Source organism: Pinus tabuliformis, chromosome X (genome assembly GCF_031772625.1).
Source record: "Pinus tabuliformis cultivar Carrire ecotype Pingquan chromosome X, CPIR1, whole genome shotgun sequence".
Taxonomy (NCBI): Eukaryota; Viridiplantae; Streptophyta; class Pinopsida; order Pinales; family Pinaceae; genus Pinus; species Pinus tabuliformis.
In genome coordinates, this window is record NC_142308.1 from 1471527771 (window position 1) to 1471534861 (window position 7091).

Sequence of the window (7091 nt, forward strand, 5' to 3'; positions counted from 1 at the left end):
AGTGATCTTTCATTCCACCATTGTGGACTTAGAGGGAAAGCCCTGCACTTCTATATTGGCTTATTCTCCTTCTCCTAGGGCTTCCTTTTACCTCAAATGGAGATCATATTTTCCCACCTCCCACCCACTTCATCCTCCATACAAATGTATCTGCATCCGCTTCGAGATTTGCTACATGAGTAGTCATACTGGTAGGCATATGTATATTGATATGATGATATGTTGGTTGCACTGGCTTTATGATTACACTTAGCATTAGCATTATTACATGCATGTTAGGGTACGATGCATTGCATGCTGATTTTGCATTAGAATTAATAACATATGATATTTCTCATGATAGATTAGCTGCATTTAGATTTAAAAACTACATTTACTTCTATGAATCGATTTTATGGGTATAATCCAAGCATGTGCGATCATGCAATGCCGCGGAAGTACGATGCCCCGTGTTTTTTATCTATTATTTGTGCAGGTAACATGTCTGCGGTAACCAAGAGATTGTTGGATTTTTCATGACCTCCCATTCGAGTAGCTTCATCCACTTCTTCGAGAGATCACGTCCCAGTTGGAGCCAGATGTTACCCACCATTTTGTGGGTGATATCCCAAGGATAAAAAATTTATCTAAGATGGTCCTCAACTAGTAGCCAACAACCCATTGCAACCACCAACTAGCTCGTTGTGTTGTTTCTCCGCCATTTGAGCCAGCCATGTCTTCCCTCACCCATCTGCCATGATCGTATGTTTGAAGGTGGGCTTCCCGAACCTAAAGGTATGCCTTGTCATAGTATTTTGCTTATCATGGACACTTCTGGGCATGGATTAATTGGGGGATTCGATGAAAAAAGTGGGCTAGGTCTATGCTCTTGTCCCCTAGGCCTCTTTTGAATGTTAGCCTTGGACTTTAGTCTTGTGGGATCTCTTTTACTGACCTTTGGGCTTTAGGGATGGTACTATATGGGGAACCTCGATTTTGGTTGTGTGGTCACGCTCCCTCATCCATATATATTACTCCCCTTCCAATCATTATAACCCCATTCATCATTTCTCCCACTTGAGTCTACATCTTTCTATTGTGTCCACATAGGGTTATCTTTCTCCTTTGCCCACACCTTGGGGTAGGCCTAGAATGATGCCGTGAAGATTGATGCAACTAAAAAGAAAAGTAAAAGCATAATTGGCCACATTCAACAGGAAAAATGTACCACAAAATGAAAAAGATGGTTGGGACAAACACATTTAGCACGTGGGAAAAAGTCAATACATGAGCTCTACCCTATCATCATGGTCATCACCCTGGTTCCCACAGGCCCTAGATGAGCCTCCTTTATCATTTAGGAACACATGATTGTCCCAAACCCTGGTGGGCAATGAACCACCTTACCTTAAAGGGGGTATCCACTACTACATCTCACACATCATGCTCTTACCTCTTGAGCGTCAAGCAATTAATTAAAGAAAAATCATAAAAGACAAAAGACATATAAAGAAGGGTTGAAAAACTAAGGTCGACACACCTCATGTACCACAATTTCTCCCTCCTATACATTATATACCCAAGTGTGGGCTTCCCTTATATTAGCTACCCATGTACATGTGATCCAGCGCTGCCCCTTTCATTCCCTACTCCACTCATCTCTCCAACAGATGCCACCCCCCTTTTAAACGATGTACCTTGGACATACTATCTCCTTTAGAAGTAGAAACCACCTGATATGATACTTGGTTAACCCCACTTGGAGCTTGGAGACATTAGCACATGCCAAAGCCCATTATGGAAGGGCATGCCTTTATGAAGTCCCCACCTGTTGTCCATGGTTTGTAAGCACCTTTACTCGATTTCCTTGATTACTTGTTGTACTTGAAGGCTAGGGGACGCATTGGATCTTATGCAAGATTGCAGGTGATCTCCATCTTGGGTTTGGTTTCCCTATACAAGGTCCTAACCCTCTAGAGGGCTACATTGGCACACGTAGGGTGTGTGTTGCGAGCCATGGGCCTCAACAGCAGTAGACAATAGTCCATGGATCCCCAAAGATGTTCAAAGATTGCTCGAGATTCACCTATTGGATGAGGAAGATGCACCTAGTTGATCTTCTCCATGTCAGCCCCACAATTGTACCATGCACTTGGCAGATGACCCAAGACTTGTATGTTGATGTGGCATCACTTGCACCATCATCTAAGCCCTTACGAACATTCTACAAGCATCTTTGACTTACTTGGAGACCCATGAGGTCACTTGTGTGCCCTCACACCCATTGGGAGCACCACAGGTTTATTATGTGGAGAACAAGGGGTCAACCCCTTGTCCATTACTTTTGGAAGTCCTATTCATCATTATGGCATTTATGGACTTCATCAGGGTTCTTAGAGAGCCCAACAATATGTATTATTGATCATTCAACCTCTTGAGAGGCTTGTTATTTTGTTTATGAGCTAGTTTGGTGGGTTTGTCACCAAAAGTTAGTTATTTGCACATTATTTTTATTTTAGGGGCTAATGTAGGCTCAAATAACTAAATTGAACTCCTTAAAGGTGTATAAATACAAATGATGAGAGTTCATTTCTCATCATCACTTGGTTTGGACTTGTATCTCTCTTGAGATTTTCGTTATTCCTTCTTGGTGGACGAAATTTTGGAGCATGGATGAATTTTGATGTATGGATTGTCTTTTCTTATCTTGGAGCTTCTTGATTGGCAAGTTTATTGGTGGTTGGATATATTCTCTTACATGTAAGTACAAATTTAATGCTATTTATTCTTTTACCCTGTTACATACATTGATACCGAGATTTTTGCTATAGTAGGGCTAGTTGTTGCATACATTTACTGCGAAATTGTGGAATTATGTTTCTATATAGCATATTGCTATGTATGGGCCATGTATGTTGAATGAATTCTCCTAGGGATAATTATATGGTTGAATTATCTTGATAAGCCACTTCACCTTGCAAAATGAAGTACAAAAGCTTTTAAGGTCACTCTTCCTAATGACAAGCGAAGTTGATCTTAGAACCTTCTTGACTTAGAAACAAAGTCTATCTTCATATTCTTCTTGACTCCAATATCCCCCAAGGATTAGGCATTGATCTACCATAAGGTGATCACTTAAAGAAACAATTTTCTTCGCCTCTCCTTCTTTATTCTAGGTCTAGCCACATTGGGGCAGCTAGGGAATCATTTTCCCAAAAAAGCACCCATAGAAAAACTTCGATCTCTTGGTCTCAACTGCGTTGGTGTCTCTCCTAGGCCTCCTCCGAATTTTAGGAAATTATGACGGTGGGGTTATGATATATCCCAAGCCCTAGCCTTGAGATTGGTTTTTGCCCTAAGTTTCCCTAGGCTAGTTCCTCATAGGGATCATTTTGCACCTTCAACTGAAAATCAATTCTTTGATCCCCTTCTCCTCCTTGTTTAGGTCAAGTCTATCATTGGTTGCTAAACTCCTTCCTCTTGACCTAACCTGGGTCCACTTGGTCTCGTGTGGTCCCATACCTTTGAAAAGTCAACTCTTCAAAAACCACTTGGGAAACCAAGTTCAACAAGGATTTTAGGGTTTTAGAAGCTCCTTTACAATTAACACTCCTCAAACCTAGCCTTTGAATCCTCATCCCCTTCTCTTATAAAGCCTTTTACCTTGCTTAAAAAGCAAGCAAGTCCTATTCTTGAGCCTCCCTTAGGAAAGGATCCCCAGGATCACTTCACTCCCATTTTAGCTGATCTATCCTTCATAAGTGATTCTATATATATCAAGTCTCCTCCCATTGGCGAAATTCCGTAAAGAGTATGAATCTTTAGCTATGGTGATAGTGGGCTTTAACTTCATTGTTACTCTTGATGTAGCAAGTGCCCCTCTAGGACCCCCTTGCTAGTTTGAGCGATAACACAACCTACAATAATCACATGTGGAGTGTTGCACTTTAAAGGTATACATGTCAAACTCTCAGGTGTTGATGTACTCAATAAGGGATCCAAGTTGATATAGCTTCATAAGGTGTGTCCACTCTTCACCACAAGCTCACAGAGACTCCATTGTTCCTTAGATTTCACTAGGTCCACTCTTGCTACATGAACACTGACATAGTTTAAGCATCCTCAAGCCAACTCTAACCCTCCATTCAAGTATCAAAGCTGCCCTATGCCTCTATAGGTCCCAATGTCCTCCTTTGGAATGCAAAACACTCATACTCCTAAGTAGTGTGTTCTATAAGCTAGTGAACACCTCCATGTGGCTGTCATGAAGGATATCACCCAAGCTATTAAGAGAACTCCAACAACCTTGGGAAGAATTCCAAGCAAGCATCAAATTGAGATCAAGAAATCACTTAATAAGTCATCTTCAATGTGCCAATCCATCACGGACCATCCCCTAGTGCAAATCCATTTTAAACCATCTAAGGGGTTGAACATACACCATGTACACCAAATCTCATGAAACAACCCCAAAGATGGTGTAAACAATTTTAGAGTAATCACAAAAGTTCTACTTTGCACTCTTATTAGTAATTCTAGCTAGGCCATGTTCTTATTAGCACTTTACACTATTATTTTACTTAAACTCATATTAGTAATAAAATTGACGTTCTCTAGTTCTTATAATGTTGTGCAATCTACCTCTAGATTCCTTTGTTTATGTAAACATCATTATATGTAATTGGAGGCATGTTTAGTATTGTTCTCATGTACTAGGGTAGTTGCACCCTCAAAGTGGAAAAGTAATGCAATTTTGATTTGATCTATTCTTATTATGAATCTAATTTTGTGTTTCTATCCTTTCAATTGGTATCAAAGTGGTGAAATGGGAGCTTCATAAGGCAATTTCACTTCAAGTTGCAAGCGATCCTCTATGAGGATGAATCAACGCTATAACCTTCCACACTCCATTTTTGGTTGCCCATCGATCCAGGTCTTAGAACCACGACTTTAAATCAAAATGTCTCCCTTGTGCGAGGGTGGTGTGTAGAAGGGGGGCCTAAGGGGGCTAGAGCTCCTAACAGTTTGTCAAGTGGTAAATTGCAATTTTTTTACCAATTATGGTCCATGAGTTTTGAATTTCTTTCACTTCCCCCCTCTAATTGGTTTTCTTAGACTATATTTGCTACAACAATGATTAGATACACTAGATTAGGACACAATTATGGGATGTCACCTTGGGATTATAGGTGGAAGAATTTTCGCAGAGCCTAATACATTGAGGAGGATGAGCTTAGAATCACTACAAACATGAGAAGGTTGATGCATTGACAAGCTCACGGGTGTCTCTTTCTTGCTTAAGGGTAACTATTTGCTAAAGGTGGACATCAAGAAATTTGACAATCAAGATTACTTCATTGGGCCAACTCTAATAATATTTCATGCTTCATCAAGTATCATGGCTAAAGAGTATACTTGACAACCCTTCATTTTGACACATAATGTTTCTTGTGGTATAATGAATCAGGAAGGAGTCCTTGGGGACTAGATACACTTGCTAGACACATTTTATGTGAAGATAAGTCACAATATGATAGTGTATGGGAGAAATGTTGCTTTAGCCAGTTGACAAAGGTTTGACAAATTTTCTTAGTGATGGACTACTCACCCTAACTTTAGATGTAGCTACTAGAGTTGAAGATTTGAGCTTTGAAAAGTTTCTCAATCTCTAAATTAGAGGATGAATGAGGAGATTTACCATGAAGAAAGGATCTTGGCCTTTGTAGACATCTACATCCATCAAACACTTGTCAGAGCAAAGCTAGGAATAAGGTGTTATGCATACATATTACTCATTAAATGGATTGGGTCACCTTAGTACCATGCCTCCCACCTCCTAGGTCACACATAATTAAGGAACTAAAATAAAAGCGAGCCAAGGTCATGTGCTTTCAATGTAGAAAATGGTCCAAAGGACACACATGTTTTGAGAAGTGACTTTCATCTTAGAGGACAATGACAAGGAGGAATAAGAATAAACAAAAGAAGTTTTTGAATATCTCAAAATTAATGATGAGGTCGCTATTGAGTTTTCACGCATTAGCAAGAGCGACCACCCCCAAAATGCTCGAGTTGGATGGTTTCATTAAAAAAATTGTTATCATTCTCATTGACTCATGTAGGGCACACAATTTTATGGATAGAAGGCCAACAATATAACTTAATTGTCTTGTTTACCTTGTCAAGAACTTCTAGGGGATGGTTGTTAATAGGGGAATAATATCTTGCAAAAAAATATGCCATGACATTACACAAAGGACAGTAAACTACCAACTATCAACCCTTATGTATGTTATTTAACTTGAAGGGGTGAAAGTTGTGCTTTGAGCCCAATGATTAGAATGTCCAAAGTCATTGCCATGAACTTCGAGGATATTTTTATGAAATTCTAATAATGAGGGACAAAATACATGTGAAAGGGGTATATGCCTCATTCTACTCAAATCATCAACTCCCATAAAATGGAAAAGTTGATCAAGAAGAGACCAACTAGGAAAGTCGCTTGCATATTCCACATCAAAGAACAAGAAGGATAATATTATTCAAGTGGCATCATAATGAAGCATAAGTCTATTTTGGATTGCCACAACTAGTTCTTGAAGACATTGTGGGGAATCCCTCCAACTTATTATCATGACCATGTTATTGAGTTGATTCTAGAGAGTGCCCTACCAGATTCAACAATAGGGATATTCATACTAGTAGAAAACTAAGATTGAGCACTTTATCCAAAATTGCTTGAAGAGAAAAGTCAATGAAGTGAGTAGGAGCCCATTCCCAGTGCTAGTCATTTTGCTAAGGAAAAAGGACAACTCTTCGAGATTATGTATAGATTATAGAGAAGTTAATAAATTCATCTTTAAGGATACATTTCTCATTCCGATGATTAATAAGTTTTTAGAGGAGTTAAATGGAGTTGTGTTTTATACTAAGTGTGCAAGTCACAAAATAGTGGTCACGAAAGCATACTTAGAACATTGGTTGGAATCAAAAAAATTGGATGAATACCATAACAAGTTGAATTTCAAAAACTCAGTGCTAATTGAGAATCAAATTCATATTATGATAAATGCATATAAAAAATAGTATTAAACAAAGTGAACTTGTATCCC